The sequence below is a fragment of the Rattus rattus genome, chromosome 5 (genome assembly GCF_011064425.1).
Source record: "Rattus rattus isolate New Zealand chromosome 5, Rrattus_CSIRO_v1, whole genome shotgun sequence".
Classification (NCBI taxonomy): Eukaryota; Metazoa; Chordata; class Mammalia; order Rodentia; family Muridae; genus Rattus; species Rattus rattus.
The window spans coordinates 27,758,800-27,777,157 of record NC_046158.1 but is presented as its reverse complement, the minus strand read 5'-3'; the positions used below and the strand labels follow the sequence as shown (position 1 = coordinate 27,777,157).

General features: G+C 43.5%; 1 protein-coding gene across 2 annotated transcripts in view; it reads right to left on the bottom strand.

Moving 5' to 3' along the window:
* Positions 1-17,901, bottom strand: part of Lypd6b (LY6/PLAUR domain containing 6B) — a 46,829-nt gene extending 28,928 nt beyond the window's left edge. For both annotated transcript variants that reach the window (XR_004387987.1, XR_004387988.1), the window contains exon 1: positions 17,828-17,901. The gene's annotated coding sequence lies outside the window, so the exon portion shown is untranslated. The remainder of the gene's footprint in view (positions 1-17,827) is intronic.
* Positions 17,902-18,358: the final 457 nt, after the last annotated feature.

Sequence of the window (18,358 nt, the reverse complement as noted above, 5' to 3'; positions counted from 1 at the left end):
GTAGTATATTTATACTATATAATATAGTATTATAGTACATAAAATGGCATAAGATATAATATATCATATATACTGTGTAATATATAGTATATGTAGATAATATAAAATATATAGTGTATATATAATATATAATAATATAGTGTATATAAAATATAATAGTACACTATATAATATGCTATGTATACCACATATAGTATATAGTATGTAATATATGTAGTATGTGTACATATAATATATAATATGCATATATGTAATATGTGTACATATATAGTATGTAATATATAGTATATACTATATACACTATATATAGTATATAATAGTATATGTATAATTTATATATTATATAGTATTTATAGAAGGAGCTAGAAACTGTAGTTAAGATATGTTTATGCCCTTAAGTGATTTGAATTCAGTGATGAAGGTCGTGTACGAATGACAAACACACGAAAGTCTGCTGCTGGGTCAATGGAGAATTGCCACCCCAGTCTAGGCTCTTCTGTAGTAGGCAGCCAATCACTTCCCAATGCTGTACTAGGGCTGAAACAGTCCCCCACATGAGAGAATCCTCAACAAACCTTCACCTGTTACAGATTGAAAAATAAAATCCTGTTATTTGGGGCAACGTGGGTGAACTTAGAGAACAGTAAGGCAGGCACAGGAAGACAAATATCCACCCTCTCGTTAAATATGTAGGAGCTAAAATGGTTGACGACTAGAAAGGGGCAAAGAAAGACTACCAATGGCGATCAGTCAGAATGAGATGGGAGAAATGACAGTGCTGCTCTATTTCAAGGAGAGCGACTACTGATGTCAATAATACACCGCACATTTCAGAAAGGCTACAAGAAAGGACTTTGAGTGTTTTACCCACAATATATAAATGTTTGAGTAGACAAACGTTTAATTGGATTTGAACATTAACCAATGGGTTCATGTATTAAAATATAACATGGCTCCCAGTAAATGTATACACTGTTTAAATGATACCTTTTGAAAAAAATGAGAATATATTATTCTCATAGACGTGAGTGAGAGTAGATCAGTGGTTACCAGAGCTAGGCAGGCCTGGAAAAGGGAGGGAGGGGAAACAGGAAATGGGAACAGGATGGAGCTAGGGAGGAGGAAGACCTAAAGCTACGTCAAATGGCATCGTCATTATAGTTGACACCAATTAGTTACATCCTTGAAAATAGCTAATAGGGAGGTAGGATTTACAGTGACTGAAGATTACTTGATTCACTCTGTACAAATACACAAGTAGCACACTGTGCCCCATAAATGATGTAATTATGCAACGAGTAAGCATTCATTCAGATGTGTCTGTCTCTGCTCTCTCTGTCTCTCTGTCTCTCTGTCTCTCTCTTTCTCTCTCTTTCTGTGTGTGTGTGTGTGTGTGTCTCTGTGTGTGTGTGTGTGTGTCTGTGTGTCTGTGTGACTGTGTCTGTGTGTGTGATGTGTGAGTGTTCATGTACTAAGGGAAGAAAGGTTTGGAGATAGAGCATGCCCACAAACTTGATAGCAGAGAACAGGGGAAAAAATGTCAATGAAATCAGGCCGTGTGCTACCCAGGTGGAAGAAGGGTTTGACAAGAACCTTAAATTACCACAGAAAGCTGGGGATTAAGATTTGCTTTTAAGCAATAAAGAAGACTGCCATGAACAGAACTGACCCAAAGAAAGGCATCATGGCGCTCACAGGGCAGTGGGTAAGGACTAGAGGCGAGGAGATGGGAACAGACAGACAGCAATCAGGAGGCTACAAGTGGCACTGCACAGCACCGACAGCACAGCGTCTGAGGTCACAGAGCGACTATGGCACTAAGAGTCTGTTTGCTTAGACGGGGATTACAGGAGGGGAAGGCTATTTGGTGCTTCACAGCCACTTGAGGCTGGCTGACCTAAAACTGCTTAGGAACGCTGTCTCCAGGACTCTACATGAACTGGGGTGAAATTTTGCATTCATGAGCCTCAGCTGAGGACAGCTTCCTGCTCCCAACTCAAACTGACAGTGGCCGGAGGGAGGGGCCTCCACAGATCTCTCCAGATGAAGGCTTCCGAGGAAGGCCTTTACTGGTGGCTCTTTAATTCCACTGGGGTAAGAGTGGAATGGCTTTTTCCCCCTACAGTATTTCACTTAGGTCAAGTTTTTCATATCTTAAATCACTTGCAGACGATGGATTTAATCCTGTCTCAGCCGAATACAGTTAAAGACCCTTTGAGCCACAATAGTTGGGCAACTCTTCCATCCAGTTTGAAGCCCCAGGGAAAGTTTCCTTCCCCCAAGTCCCAATTCTGCATTTCTGTCAGAAACGGTTTCCAGAGATACAAGTAGATCTGAAGATAGCAGCCAGCTCCTGAGGAGGGCAAGGAGCTTCAAGCTAAGCAAATAAACTAAAGTTGCTTTTAGCAAGAGAGTCATCCACGTTTCAACTCTTGGGTGTTGTTGTTGTTGTTGTTGTTGTTGTTGTTGTTGTGTTTTGGGTTTTGGTTTTGGTTTGGTTTGGTTTTTTTTTCCCTTAGAGTTCTCTGGTACACTAAGACTAAGATGGAAATATAAGGAACCCACAACCAACAACGACAACCACCACCTTGAGGAAAGGCTGAACTGAGGCATGCCTGGACTCCTACTGTTACCAAAGAATTGCTACCTAGAAGCACCTAAGCGTGAGGAATTATTCAGCTTGGCTGGTTTTCCATGAATAACAGCATAGTTGACTATTGCAGCCACAGCACCGTCTGCTGAATCAGGAAGTTGGGTGGGGGTTGCACAAAACCCCTGGTAAATCTGTCTTTGTGCATTCCAGTCATAAACAAGAGTCCCCTCACTTTGCATGCGGGCCTGCTGTCACCTTCACTGTGTTTATCATTTCAGACAAAGCGTCTTCAGGAAGCAAGAGCATCCTTCTTTCTTGACGGTTCACACTGATTAAATCTTCTGGAGAGAAGTTAGGCAAAGCAGAAGCTGCCTCCTCTCCAGTCAGCCAGAAGCAGATTTCCCAGCATACAAATCTCCTTCCCTTTTCTCATTGTCAGGGAAAATAAATAAAGGTGATAAAATTTTGTGGCAAGTTTCTACTGAAGATGTAGCAGTTTATGTCTAAACTCAATGCTGAATTTTTTTTCCTACCAGCTTGGTGAATTATCTAGCAACACAAAGGATTGTGAAGTAGCTGGGGTATTTTCTCTTAATTCAGAAACGCTGGAGAAAGCAAGCGATGTTGGAGTTGACGGTCCGGAAGAGCTGCACCCCCAAGATAGTTCATCCCCCTTCAAGAGAGAAGACGCAGAGAAGCAAGGCTTGGTTGGAGATTTTGCTGGTGGCAAGAGACTGGAAGATAGGAATTGGCAGCTCTCTGCAAACTGATTAATGTCTGAATCTCTAGAATGTGTGGTTTCAAAAAAAATAACAAACCGGGAACTGGTCTACCCTGCTAACAGAAATACACCCCAGTTAAAAATCTGGAGAAACAATTACATCAGTGGCATATGTGCTGATCGGAGCAGTAGAGCTTGTCTCTTTAATCTCCCCTGTTAGAAATATAAAATCTACTTAATAAATCACACAGCTCTGTAGACTTCACAAGCAATTCACATGAAAAAATATCCAGATTTTACAACAGTTATCTGCACTGCCAACTAGCTGCTAAGTGCTACTGGAATGAAAGAACTTGGTCCGAGAGGTAAAATATCTTGTGTGGTTGCTAAAACCCATCTGCATCACTTCGGAGATTTCTGATTTCTGTCAAAGGCCTGTAATTGTGGGGGAGACTATAAGCCTCTTGGATCACCACCCTGGCAACTCAATTCCCAGACTGCCCTTTTCCATTCTTCCCAAACAACTGGCGCTTAAACATCACTACAGGCAGGAAAGTGGGACTCCCAGAATGCACTTCTGTCCCCTGCTTGCCACAGGTCAATGATTCTTACATCACCATGTGGACCCTGAGCTTTTCTTCCCCACTCCCAAACTTGGAAAACTACTAATTAGCTCACGAAGAAACAATATGTAATCTCCCTACCACAGCAGTAGCCATACGTGAATGGAACGCACAGATGTATACTTTCATGCTTCACCTAATAAAGAGAAGTAATTTCCATCCAGGCAAGCTCTAAAGACTGCACTTCAATCCTCCCAGGAAGGTGGGAGGCGTGCTTTGTGCAGACTGGCCCAGCCTTTGATGGATTTATTGAGAAGACCTACTGACGAGAATAAGCACAGGAACGTACCATGGTTGAGAAAGAAGAGCAACAGGCTTCCAGGAGCCCATAAAACAGTCATCGGGCTGAGAAGATCGTGTTGACAATGTGTTAGGACCAGAAAGGAAGGCATTTCTGATGTTTAACGGAAAATCAAATTTCAAACGCAAGGTGAGCTTGCGGCCAGTGTCTGTCTAGAACTGCTGGGGAAAGCATTCTCGGAGACTCTGACCCACTTGCTGTGCATAGGACTGCATTGCAGAGCCAGTGCCAGTGCCAGAGCCAGGGCCAATCAGGGCCAGGGCCAGGGCCAGGGCCAGGGCCAGGGCCAGGGCCAGGGCCAGGGCCAGGGCCAGGGCCAGGGCTGGGATCACTGCTTAGCCTCCCAACAGGGGAAGCCAGAGTAAAGAGAAAGAAACTCACTTTTACTTAAATTGACACTGACCTCCAGTGCTCAGGTAATGAGGTACTGTCCTTGAAATGTAGGGTTGTTTTTTTTTTTTTTCCGAAAAATCAAAAATTAATATTAAGGCCCTGACATTAATGGAGGAAGGAAAGAAGGAAAGGGAAGGAAGACCAAGGATTAAATATACAGCCTTACTGAACATGGCAATCTACTTATGAGGATAAATGCGTTCTGGATTTAGCCAGAGTCTGGAATATCTTGTTCAGATCCTGAATTTAGGGCTGATGTTCATTTAGAAACTGCTAGCTTCTTGACATCTCAAATTCCCCTCTAGCCTCAGTACGATGGTCTAAGTCATACTTCAGGTCTCTGGTGAGAAGCAAATTCAAGGAATGAAGAGAGAAGATGACGGTGTTTTGCACAATGCCTGGTAACTACTAAGCCCTTGGCCAATGAGACCTGTCCTCCAGGGTTCTCACTGCCCATTGTAGGACAGTCTGGCAGCAAGGAGACAGTCCAGGCTGTGTAAGAAGACCCTGTCCGAGTTCTTTGTTAGGTGTGGCCCATTCAGCTGAGCCAACCTCAACCCTAGGAACAGGCTCTGCACAGGCCCTGCGGAAGTTCTCTGAAGAATGAAGTGCTGGCAGGCATTCCCAGAGGGTGTACCGTCCCATCCCATCCCAGTAGATCTCCAGGCAAAGCATCCAGTGTCTCACCGCCCCTGATAATTTACATTCATTCATTTTCTTTACAAAAGGGAAGACACCTAGCTCCATACGAAGTGAGTGGGGAATAGACAGCAGGAACCTGCTAGATGGATGAAGACCGTGAGCACCCGAATACAATAACCCTCTCTCATTACTGCCAGGACACCGGAAGCAGAATCCCAAAGCATCTTTGTGAGTGAGCAAGTTAGCCAACTGCCTTCCCAGCTGGTAGAAACAGACAGCCAACCACGAAAACAGGACGTGTTCCCTGCCACGAAAGAGAAGCAGAGGGGATTGTGGTTGAAGACAGTGGCAACTGGGTATCCAGGTTTGCTCTCCTGTTGTAGCATTGGGCAGACCCACTCAGCTCAAGGCTTTGAGGATATTTCTCTTCAGACCACTGCTGAGAATCCTACCAGCAACTACAAAACACACTGTGCCTCTGGGAGTGACTGAAACACCATCTTTTATCTGTAGAACTAGCATGCTGCTGGCACGGTCTACTTCAAATATGCAAACGACTCACCCAGGATGAGACCACCCAAGACATTCAAGGTAAAGATGGCTGGATGTCAACTGTTAGGGGCACGTGGTGGGAAGACATTTTCTACATGTTCTTACCAAAGATTTGAATCCTAAGTGTTGGTCTAATTTCACATGTGTTGCACACTGCTTATTGTCTCAGATGTAGACTTATTAGGCATTATATTTACTATATTATTTATAAGACTCCATCTTCATTGTGTAAGTCACACAAATAAATGCTTGTGTATATTTACCAACAGAGTGTTATAATTATATATATATATTTTTTCCTTTCTCTTAACTGTAACACTTTGAAGGCAAGCAACATGTCTTACACTGAGTACTTATATATTTTGGATACTAGTCATGATACTGAAGATTCTCAAACCGACATTTTTCTGGATTAATAAAGAGAGGTGCGTGTTAAGAAGCAGTTGGTTTGGGATTGGGGATTTAGCTCAGTGGTAGAGCACTTGCCTAGCAAGCGCAAGGCCCTGGGTTCGGTCCCCAGCTCTGAAAAAAAAAGAAAAAAGAAAGAAAGAAAGAAAAAGAAGCAGTTGGTTTGTGAACAAACACAAAAGGAAGAAGAGATTGATGAGAAGTAAGACAGTAAATTAAAATATTGCCTGACAATCTGCCTTCCCATTACATGGTTCCAAGCTATCACATCAGTGCAGTTTGACACAGAACCCTGTTAAAACAGGGCACTATATGACATTTGTATCTGTAGGGAAGAAATGGCAAATTTTGAGCTGCCAAATAACATTTTTAACAGACAAGCTTCAACACTGCCCAGCACAAGACGTAGAACCTTGTCTTTATTCATTCTCTTTGACATTTTTATCGACTACTTGAGTAATGATAAGAAGACTTCTTATCGGCCTAAGGATGGCATCAAGCCAGGAAGGGCAGCCAGCATGCTACACCCAGGAGTCAAGATCTACAAAATAAAATTTAAATAACAGGCTTGGCATCAAGCTGAATCCAACACCAGGTTAAATTTATAGTTATACACTTTGGTTCAAAGAATAAACAAGTAAACTCAGAATGGCCAAGGCTTCACCAGACAGATTAGTTTGGACAAATGTTAATTGGCAAACACCATGTCTTCTTAACATCCAGCAAAGCACAAATGAGTCTCATCTTGAGATTAGAATATCTCGACCAGGCACAATTGTTCTTATGAATATCTTAGTCAGGGTCTCTAGAAAAATAGAACCAACCACACACATATAAATCAGCTATCTTCAAGATGGAGGCCTGAGAATCTGATCGTGTAGTTCAAAGACCTGATGGCCCCAGGCTGGTGGTGTAAATCTCAGTCTGAGTCCAAAGTCTCTTAACACAGGGTCACCAAGGCCAGACAATGTTACCTCACGGTAGCCAAGCAGAGGGAGGAGAAATCCAACCTTCCATTATCTTCTGTTTTATTTGGACCTCCACTGGATGGAATGGTGCTCATCTTGGGGAGGGACAGGTACTAAATTACAAACACCCTCAGAGTCAGCTTGAGAGGTAATGTCTGGCCGCTGGTCTGACTATAAACCCTCTTGACATAGGAGGCAAACGGAACATGAGGCAGAGGTGAGCCACAGGCAGAAAGAAGGAGCTGGGGAGTTGCCACCATGCTGCAGGCACCCACAATCTTTGGCTTCCATTTTAGATCCCAGAAAGGAACCCACCCAGAGAATCCCAGTAGTGGGCCATTCTCTCCTTCAACCAACATGACGTCAGCACCGATCACCCTAAACTTACAGAAATGGACTTCTCATACCTCTAAAGAGTGGAGAATCAAACTGGAAATGAGTTTTCTTACCCAAGGCCTTTTTCTGCCGTCCTTGTTGCAGTACTGCGAACATGGGACGTTTTATAAATCTCTTTTTCCATCTTCCCCAGCTCTCAACCACCACGTTCACACATAAAAGCAAAATAAAACCAAAAAAAGGCTGGGGCTATAGAACCAAGAAGAAAAAAAAATCATGTTAAAGAAAACAACAACAAGTAGCAACAACACATAAGGAATGAGGTAAACAGAATTCCTACCCGAGAGTTATAAAAACGGAAAGGTAAGCAGAGTTTTATAGACCCAGAGAATGATGAAATGAAGAGAAAGACATCAAGTCCACCCAAAAGGTGATAAAATATTTTATTTGTCTTCTGGTTGTGAAAAAGAAAATAAATCATTAAAATGCCTGTCAGGGTGCCCCAAGGAAAAGGGCATCGAATGGGACTTGGCTATAAATGTTGCAGGAGTAATAAAAGAGTTGGTTTTGTTTCCTTAGCATTTTTCTGGGCTGAGCCTTCCTATTTCAACACGGGAATAGAACAGCGGTAAAAATGAACCCGCTGCAGGGCACACATTATTGTCTCCCGGGCTGGCCTGACTCACGATCTCCAGGGTGGCTCTTTCTGCAGAGAGCAGATTCCTATTTCACTGACCCTGCAGGACAAGCCGCCAAACACCAGGCCTTCTGGATTACAGCTTCTTTTCTTTTCACAGCTACTAATGACTCCATCATACCTTCTATAAAACATTTATTTATTTTTTTTCCTAGTCTTTGGAATTGAAGATGGAGACAGGCTCCTGCCCCCAAGGCACTCATTCTCCTGTCTAAAGGGCCTTGGATTAATTCTATTGTTGTTTAGTGATGTATTTCAAGTGCCTGGAGGTAAGGAAGGGTGTCAGGGTAGCTGTTATAATAGCAACTGTGGGTTTTATTTAAACCTGAGAAGGATTAGGTAAGAATTTGCAGAAGAGGTAGGATTTCCATTAACCCGCAAGCTCACAGCCAGCATCCTCTTTGAATATAGTCTTTATGCTTGAAACATCAAGCTGTCCTTCCTGCAGACACATAATGTCTCAACTAAGCCTCAGATACAGCTTCTGCTCAAAACTACATTTCTCTAGTCTATGATGACCATAAGTATTAAGAATTAAGAATTTACAAAGGGACCGAGCTTCCAAATAAACCGGACACACCTACCAACCAATATTGCTTTCTACAACTACACAGACATCTGAACTAGATCTAGAAGAGTTTAGTCTCAATTTTTCCATTGGAGGCCTATACAGAAGGACTTAAGGATAGCACACAGCTGGGACATGACAGAAGAGGTGACATATATAAAATGGAAATTCCTTTGGTGGCCTTTCAGTAGAACTCCACTATGATGGCACAAGACAGTCAACATTGTCACAAGCTTTAAAAGAGTTTCCTAAGATTGCCACTGATTTACTGTATCAGTGCATAACAATACTCAGAAGCTCAGATTTTATGCTAAGGGCTACACCTATGTTCATGGGAGCAGCCCCAGGAAGGCTAGAGAGGCCATTTGCCCCTTGTTGTTGTACACTGGTCATTCACAGGGCTACTTCTGACAATACTGGCCAATGCCACTTCTCAAATGGAAACATGGCATGATATTCTCTGGAATATCTCTCCAGAATGAGCCATGACTCCATATTCCAGACGCACATGCAACTTACAATATTCAATAGGAACTTTGGTTCTCCATGCCCATTGTCTGAATATTCCTATTCAGTGGAAACCCATACTGCATCCTGGATGACTCAGGGCAACAATAATGAGGAGATGTGTAATGTTCTCTTGAAGTCACTAGTTAGGATAAGAGCAGTTGTTCATTGCCTGACAGGACAGGTTTCTCAGGCCAGCCAAGAACTGAACAAATAAATCAATGTCACTTTACTGTCTAACATCTTAAACCCACGTATTCAAGATTTGTAGCTCAGCTCTCAATTCAAAGAAAGCTTTTACCGAACTATCCTTGGGGCCTTAGGTGATAACAGAGATGGACAGGACATCAGTGAGGCACAGCAGAGGGCACATTTGTCGCACTGCTGGAGAGAAAGCCCGAGAGAGCACACTGGTTTTCTGAACTCTGTCACTGACTCCGTTATTTCAGGAATCCTTTGTATAAAGCTAACACAAAGTCTTATTGACACCGAGTAAACAAGTATGTTGACAAGGGAAAATAAAAGCTTCAAACCTGGCAGGACGGTTTTACAACTTGGCAACTGCTAAGGAACCTTGCCCCTTTCAGAGTCAGAACCAGAGCAGGCCAGAGAATGCCCTGGAGATTTCCCTATGCCTTGTGTCCCCCCATGCCCACAATTTTCTAACTATTCTAATTTCTTATGAGGCATTCTTTTTAGAACTAGAAATTATTCTTTGTGGAGGAGAAATATATTAAACTGCTATTTAACTGCAAATAAAGGATCCATAAAATATAGAAAATCCACTGCCTTAGGAGCTATAAAGTTACATGTTACTACATGTTTCTTCACATTACAGTAGAGTGGGCATTAACCAACAGACTCAGTGGGTTATGTTGGTGACCCTCCATGTATATGTCTAAGGCTCCAACGTAAATCTAAGGAATGGTTTGACTGTCAGTTGATGCCAGGCCCTGCTCCGTGCACGGCTGAAGGTCACCTGTCATCCAAACAAACCCACTATTTGCTTTGCGGGGAGATCCTGAAGATCTGCACTTGAGGAGTAACAGCCTCTCTCCTTTTCAGAGAATGGAGCGAGATGGGAGCAGAGCTAATAATTAGACAAAGTTCAGTACTGAGGAGTTAAATATGGAGCACGGTCCTAATGAGGACAGGCAGCTCAAGCATGGGCTTGTCTCGCTTACATGAGAAACTTCTGTCTCTACTTCAGACTCCCTGAGGATGGACATCCAGAGCAGCTTAAGGTTACCATGAGAGTGCCTCACTTTGGTTGGACCCTTGGTGACCACCTTTGACAACAGAGTCTGTGAGGATGGTAAACAGATGGCAAAAGTGGCCATGACTGTAGGCCCAAACCAATAGGTGGATGATGTGCTGGTGTTTGCATTCTAACTACACAAAGCCCTCCCCAGCTCAGTGATCCCTGCCAAGCCTCAGCCTTGAACAAGTTCTCTGCTCTTTTCTTCTCTAATGCCCTGTCTGTTTATTATTGTGCAATGACTTTGACTTGTGGGGGAACCTCCAAAAACTCCAAAGTCTTCTCTTCCTACAACCTCGGTCATAAAATCAAGAAAGGGGACTAATTAAACACAGCAACCCTAGAGTGAGTCACGCTGCAGTGACATTAAGGCAAGCCGTGCCTGAAGCATCCTCCATGGGGATTAGCCTAGTAAAGCCCCTTCAGAAGACAAGGGGACTTTTTCATGTATCCAATGGGTACGCTGAGGTGAACCACAATTTTCTAAGCCTACTAAATCATGCCTGTTCACTTGCTGGCCCAGAAGGCTGGGAGGTGTCTCACCTACCTTCCCTCCATACGCATACCCACAAACCACATACATGCCTATTCACATCCATCTCCTCAGCTCCAGGTCTTAGATACATTTATGTCACTCATAGTACTCAACAAGAACCATGTACCCCCACCCCCACCCCCATCAGTGTTAGCAAACTCCAAAGGCAAACACATGAATCAACGGGCGTGTGTGTCCTGAAGCAGAGACTCAGGGACTGATGCTTAGCCAAACAGGAGGAAGCTAATGCGGTCCAGGAAGCAGTTAAGTTTATAGCAGGGATCGAACAGCCCCAAAGGCTCTAAAGAAGACGACGCTTTCCGGCCTGTGGTGTGGTCCAGAGCCATTCTGTCTTCCAGGCAGGCTGAGTAGCTCAGCTGTAACAGCAACCTCAAAGCACTGTTTGGATATAGCAGCTTAAGTCCTGCTGTGGAGACTTGCCTGGCCACTTTCAATTTCTCTGCTGGGGACACACGGTTCCAGTTGGTTTGTGAAGGGGAGGAAAAAAGAAGCCAGTGTCCACAGGAAGTACTTAATGCAGGAGAGGATTATATACGCTGAAGATTAGCTGAAGGAAAAGATGATGATGAGGGCGGCAGCGTTTCCACTGGTGTGAGAAAACTGTCTTTTGGATTTCATGTCTGACGACCAACAGATCTATCCTCTGCAGCGGTTCCTCAGGAAAGGGAGAGGTAGTGGAAGGGATCAGCTGTTAGCATCATAGCCCTCCCGAGATCCTGCCCGTGTTATCTTGGAGTTGGGAGTTGTGCATATCGATTTGCCTGTCTTCTGGTATATTCTAGCTTGAGGGGCTATGTGTAGAAACATGCAGGTTCTGACTTATGCAGGGGTTATATGGCAAGTCCCTTGCAGCCACAGGGATCTGACACTAGCCCGAGTCAACATGACCAGGATAATAGCAGGAGGCTAAGTAGTCAGAACACCACAGAAGGATTTGAGGGAGACAGAAACCAGGCTGGTAAAGTGACTTCCACTGAGTCTTACACTGGTGATAAGGAAGCAAAATGAGAAATCCAGAAAGAGACCATCCAGAGCCACAGGCCTGATCCTGGCTGCTAAGAATATGCTAAACTCCTCCATGTGAGCATCAGTTACTAAGAATATGTGCTATGGGCTGCTTTAAGGGGGCAAAAATGACCTCAGAATGGGGACTAAGACACTTTCCTCAGTTACACCACCTATTCTATCTAGAGAATTATTTCCACGAATAATGTATTTAAAGGGGCTATCAGTACCCTTCTCTTTCCCCAGGATAGTCCTTAAACAAAATGCTAAACAAATACAACATTCTTTGGGGCTGAGTCTGATGAGTGTAAACCAAAATTAAGAGTCTACTTGAGAGCCTGTGGGGGTTGTCCTTAAACAGTTTTATTCTTCAAATGCCTCTCTAGCAACACAAGAATGAGAGCACTCCAAGCAGCCACACTCTGGGAGACACTGGTGGGCCCGGGAGAATGTGTTCTGTTCAATTCAGGTCACAAACACCTTTATGATTTCTATTCAGTTTCTCTTACCATGTGACCTATCTCAGGTCACAAGGGTGTGCCCAGAAATATTTAGCTATCTCACCAAACAGCTAATTCCAACATCTCTGGGAAAACAAAGCAGAGCAAAACAAAACAAAACAAATCACGATCCAAGAGAGCTTTACTAGAACTCGGAGATTTACTTTCCATTAACTGGAGAGGCAGCTAGGGCTCAAGTTCATTCCCCAGAGTCTGGCACCTCTGGGTAGCCTCCAGTCTCTGGCACTTAGTAGATGTACGGCCAAGGGTGGCTACTTAACCTCTCTTGCTTTTCTCACCCTAAAAAAAAATGTTTTTCAAAATACTTTATAATGATTAAATGAATTTGATATGCAAAAGACCTCAACTCCTGTTGGCATACAGTAGGAGCAATATTATTGCTACCATCATCCCCGAAGGAATGAGGGCATTCCAAGAACTTTGGGTTTCTCCTTCAGCTATCTGGACTGCTGGACTAGTAAAACAGGGTGCCCCTGTGAACTAGAAATGCCCTTAAGAATCTAATGGTGAGAAAAGGAGAGGGTTGAACGGGGATGGGGCTGATGCCAGAAACAGGAAAGGGATTTTACATAGTGCTGACAACTTAGAATATGTTAGAAGAAAGTCTAGAGCTGAGATCATGATAGATCAATCATGGGCAGAACCACATCTTTCTGGGACTGTTTAATACATAAAATAGATAGATAGATAGATAGATAGATAGATAGATAGATAGATAGATAGATAGATAGATAGATAGATAGATAGAGGCATCCTTTACCTTCTATTTTACCCTCGTTTTAAGAACCCAAGAGATGGATTTCAAGTGTCTCTGGATTGGCTTGTCCCTCTTGCCAATATGACCGTACTAAATAAATCTCCTTTCCTGCTTTTTACTATTTACTTGCCTCTTTTAATTATGGAGGGAGTGTGGCCAATCCTGGCTCGTTAGTTCTGCTGGGAAACAGGCTGTGCCTTGGTAATGTTACTATTGGTGATGTGAGTAGAATTTTTACTACCGTATGCATAGGTACGCTGCTGAAGACCTCTGTTTTCTACATCTTCATCCTTACTCAAAGACTGTGCAAAAATTAATGCTTTAAGCCACTTTATGTCAAAGCTTTTATATTAAAGCTACGCTTCTATATCAAAGCTTTTATATTTATATCTTAGCTTTTATATCAAAGCTAAGAGTCTCTTGATGTGTTCTAAATGGCAATTAATACTTTGTAGCTAGCACCAAGAAGAGTTAGGGTCTATTTCCAGCCCCCATCCCCTTGAATCTGGCCTTACACTAATACTCTCTGACCAGTGAGGCAGAAGTGAGTCTGAATACACAGTGAACATGGTAGCAGTGCTAGCCCAGGTTGTATCTTCCAATCTCATTGTGGCTTTGCCTCTGAACATGCATCATGGGCACTGTGCACTGAGCGTGTTGTCATACCACAAACCACCAATGAATCATGAGACACACTGGCTCAGATTTGACTACTGAATGTCGTGAATAACGGTGTTTTTAGTGTACATACAAAGTTTTCTACTCTGATCGGAACATAATGAGAGAAATGTGAGACAGGCTGGTCCAAAGGTAGTGAGTTATCTCAATTGATTGGTCACAGTCAGTTACAGATTGAACTTCTGTTCTATACTTTCCCCGCTTCTCACTACTCCACTTGACTAGAGATAGAGTAAGACAAAGCCCACCTACCCCAGAGCTCCCCTAAAGGTCTTTAAGTTGGGCTTGTGAGCTCACTTCAGGGTCTCTCTAACTTGGTAATGGGAGACCCCAGCGTGCTGGACTTCTGCAGAATAAAACACTCATTGCGTTTACCTACTATTTGAGTCCGGGTATCATTCTTTGGTGAATCATGGACCCTTACGTTAATGGTTTAAGTTGGGCATGGTAGAACAAGCCTGTAATCACATCACTTAGGAAACAGAAGCAGGATCGGGGCTCAAGATGATCCTCAACTACATAAGCTTGATACATACCTTCACTCAGAACAAACCAACAAAGAAACACTAACAGTTTAATTACAGAAAAGAAAAACTCTTAATATTTTCCTGCTGTCGTTCCTTAGCATGTAAATAGTAAAAATTAGTATGGCTTTGGATTTTATTGTGCTTGACAAATGAAAACATCTATCTCACCGGTATGCAAATATGCATTCGTTTTTAATAAATGGCAAAATTATATGTACTTGAAAGAATTGTTTTGAAATTAATTTCTTCCCAACTTATTGTTAGTAACTTTGATTTCTATACCTATTTCATATGCTTATATGATTGAGTCATGTAAAAACTTCTCCCGAAAACTTGGTCATGAGTAGAGGGAGTTTACAAAGGTCTGTCCTAAATCCCATCTCCCAGGTCCTGGTTTAGCGCCATGGAAGAATGGCCCACCTGATACGAGCTGAAGGAGCACCTAGCTGAGCCTAGCCCCAGTTATAAACCCACAGAACCACAAGCAAATAAAACAGTTGTTGTTTTAAGCACAACTACAGGGCGCTGTGTTAAGCAACACATAACTGATGATAGGCCTGCACAAACGAGGCTTTATCATCGGTAGCATTTCTAGCACAGGTCCACACACATGAAACCAGGACACCTGTCTATCTGCCAGCACATTTACCAGTCACCATGTGGAGCTTCCCAGGTCTCATCCCACCTGCCTGAGGTCATCGAGGTCACTGCAGTCAGCACAGTAACTCGAGAAAAGCTACGGCCAGTTAATAACCAGATGTGGGGCAAAGGAGGTAAACTTTCCAATGTAGGTCTTTAAAGGAAGACATGGTGGTAGTACGGGGCTTTCCTCCTGTGAGCCATGATAGAGTGTAGGGCCAGGCAGACCTATGTCTAGGGTCAATCGTAGTTGTTTTATTCCATGGGTCTTTGAAAGGTGGGCAGATGTGTTCAGGATATGTGCAAACCAATGCAAAGTAAAGGTCACCAGGTGAGAATCTAGGGGCCAGGTTACAAGAAGCCATCTAACTGTTGTGCTGCAGATGCATGGTACCAAGAGAGCAAGCCGTCCCAGAGAGCTTCTGTTCTCTGCTAATCAAAATGACTGAAACTTTCTTACATAGACATAATTAAAGCTTTGGGGTGTTTCCCAGTGAAGAAGAGATAAAGTGCCAGCAGTTGCCACCAATGTTAGGGTTTAAATCTTGGCTCACGCCGGGACAAAGCACACCAAACCATTATGGTTCCATGTGGAGAGGTTTAATGAGAGAAGAGTAGAAGAAGAGAGGAAAGTCTGGCCATGAGCATGTGGGGGGAAAAAGGGAGATGGGCAGAGAAGAGACAAGGGGAAGAGCAGGGAAGAGAAGAGAACAGAGAGCAAGAGAGAGCAAGAAGGAGAGGAGGGGGCAAGCAGCCCCCTTTATAGTCAGGCACAAATGGTGTTGCCAAGCAACTATGGGGCAGAGCATACCTGACTGTTGCCAGGTAGCTGTGGGGGTGGGGCTTAGACAAACTACTGACAGTGGTAGTCAGGGACACATGGCCAGGCACAAGGTAAGAGTGGAATCCAGTGATCCATCCTCAAATGTCTAGGCTGGCCCTGTCCTAGGATGCTCTGCCAGCCACATCCCATTTCTGACATTTTGAGGCTTGGCTACCTTTGGGTGACTCTGTGTTCTCATCTATGAAACATGGATGTTAATAGAATCTACCTTCCAGGAACGCCATGATGATTACAAGAGAACCACAAGTATAAAACTTTAGTCTGATACCCAAGGAAGGCAGGGTCAAAATGTTAGCTGTGGTGATGTGGATGATGGTCAGCAGTCGAATTACAGATTTATTTACCACCTTATCATTTTTAATTTTTATTTATTTAATATTTATGTTCTTTACATTTGATTATTTATTTGTTTATTTATGTTTATTGTTACCATTGTGTTTATGATTATCCAGAACTATGGTTAACACTGTGACAAGAGATTTTTCTTTGCCTTAGAAGATGGCCTCCACCCCCATGTCTCATAGCTGGACCTTCAACTCTCTGAACTGCACATGTGGAGGACAACTAGTAGCACCCTCATAAACTGGAGTAACAGTTGAGGCCCCACCCTCCCTCTTCCCCTAGGGAAAACTGATGATAGCACACAGATATTCTCTTGTCTTCCTGAGCCTAATTAGAGCAGCATAATGTCATTTATTCACAAAGGCAAAGAGAAAGGCATCCTACCAGACATTTTACAGAATCCTGCTTTGTACTTGAAACGTGTAATTACCATTAACAAACACTGATGCTAATAGTTCAATCTGCTCTCTGGACAAGAAAAGAAATGTAAACATGGCCCAGGCCCAATCACCTCAGGATCCCAGACAACTTCCTCTAGGTGCTTGCCTTCCTCCTTCAAACACAAGGTAGGAGGTCTGTTTGCCAGTCAGAGCCCTCGGGGTTAGGGGTTGGCATTCCTAACAGCCGGGGAGGGACCACTAGGCAGAATAGAAGTAGCCTGCATAGCCACAAAAGGCATTGCATGGCAGTTGCAGCCTGACCTCAGGCTCTGCTTTGCAAACCAGTCTCTGCTTTGATCTCTTCACCTGGCAAAATGGAGGTCGGGGCTAGCAACCTAATCTGGGCAGCCTCTGTGTTAAACACCACACTGAAGACCAAAATCAAGTGAAAGACATTATGAATAAATGCAGAGCTTTAAATGTGCTCGCATTTATGCTCATCGATTCTTCGTTGGAACAACACTTTGGTCCTGTTTTGGGTCATTCCTAAACCTTACCATTTAAAAATCTGAGAATTCTGAGCATTCAATAATTAGTATTCATACACACTGAGTTTATTCAGAGTCTATTTCCCTTGATAGGACCATTGCAAGCACCACTCCTCACCCCACATAGATCCCATGATCTACGAAGGACACCTTAGGTTAGTTCTCTTTTAATTAATCAAAAACGTGACTTCTGCAATACCAGAGATGTCTTTAATCCACCAAGCAGTCCCTGGACTTGCAGACTTCCTCCTGTTCTGAACAAAAATATAGCAAGCCCAAACTAGTATTCCAAGTCCCAGAACCACAGAACAGTAAACAGAAGCAAGTTAGAATCGGGCAGAAAACTGGCAAACCGGAGAACACAGAGTTCCAAGACATGCAGGAGTTTGTATGGATGCCCAGCAGGCTAAGCCAGAGCTTCTAACTGAAGCCCCGGGGGTGTCTGTAATAGCAAAGTTCTTACCTTAAGAAAGACAGCCTGGTAGTCAGTCTCTACGCCGCAGGGAACAGGTCTGCATCGAACGAAGTAGCCAGTCTACTAGAGAGAAAAGGACTAAGTCAGAGCTGCCACTGCTTAGTGCCATCGTTGAGCTGCTGAGATGTTTTCTAACAACAAAGGTCGTCTCCAGATGTCTGAAGACATTTCAGAATAGAGCAGCAACCACATAATGAATCCAACAATATCAAATGCACAAAACCCCTGGAATCAAGTCAAGGTGGGGTCGTTGGTGTAACAGAGAGTGAGCTAACCTTTATTAACACACACCTGGGCCCCGGCTAATTGGGGATGCAATAACAGTGAAATCATGCACCCCATCAAATCCCTCCACAAAATGGCTGATTCCCAAAAGGCTGACTGGCAGAACTCACCGTAGAACGGATTTACACCAGCCCGTTTGGCAGGCTGCTGCAGTCACACCTCCAACCCATCCACAATGGAGACTCTATACCACTTAACCCACCTCGGTTTGGAAGACAGCCCTACCCAGCTGAT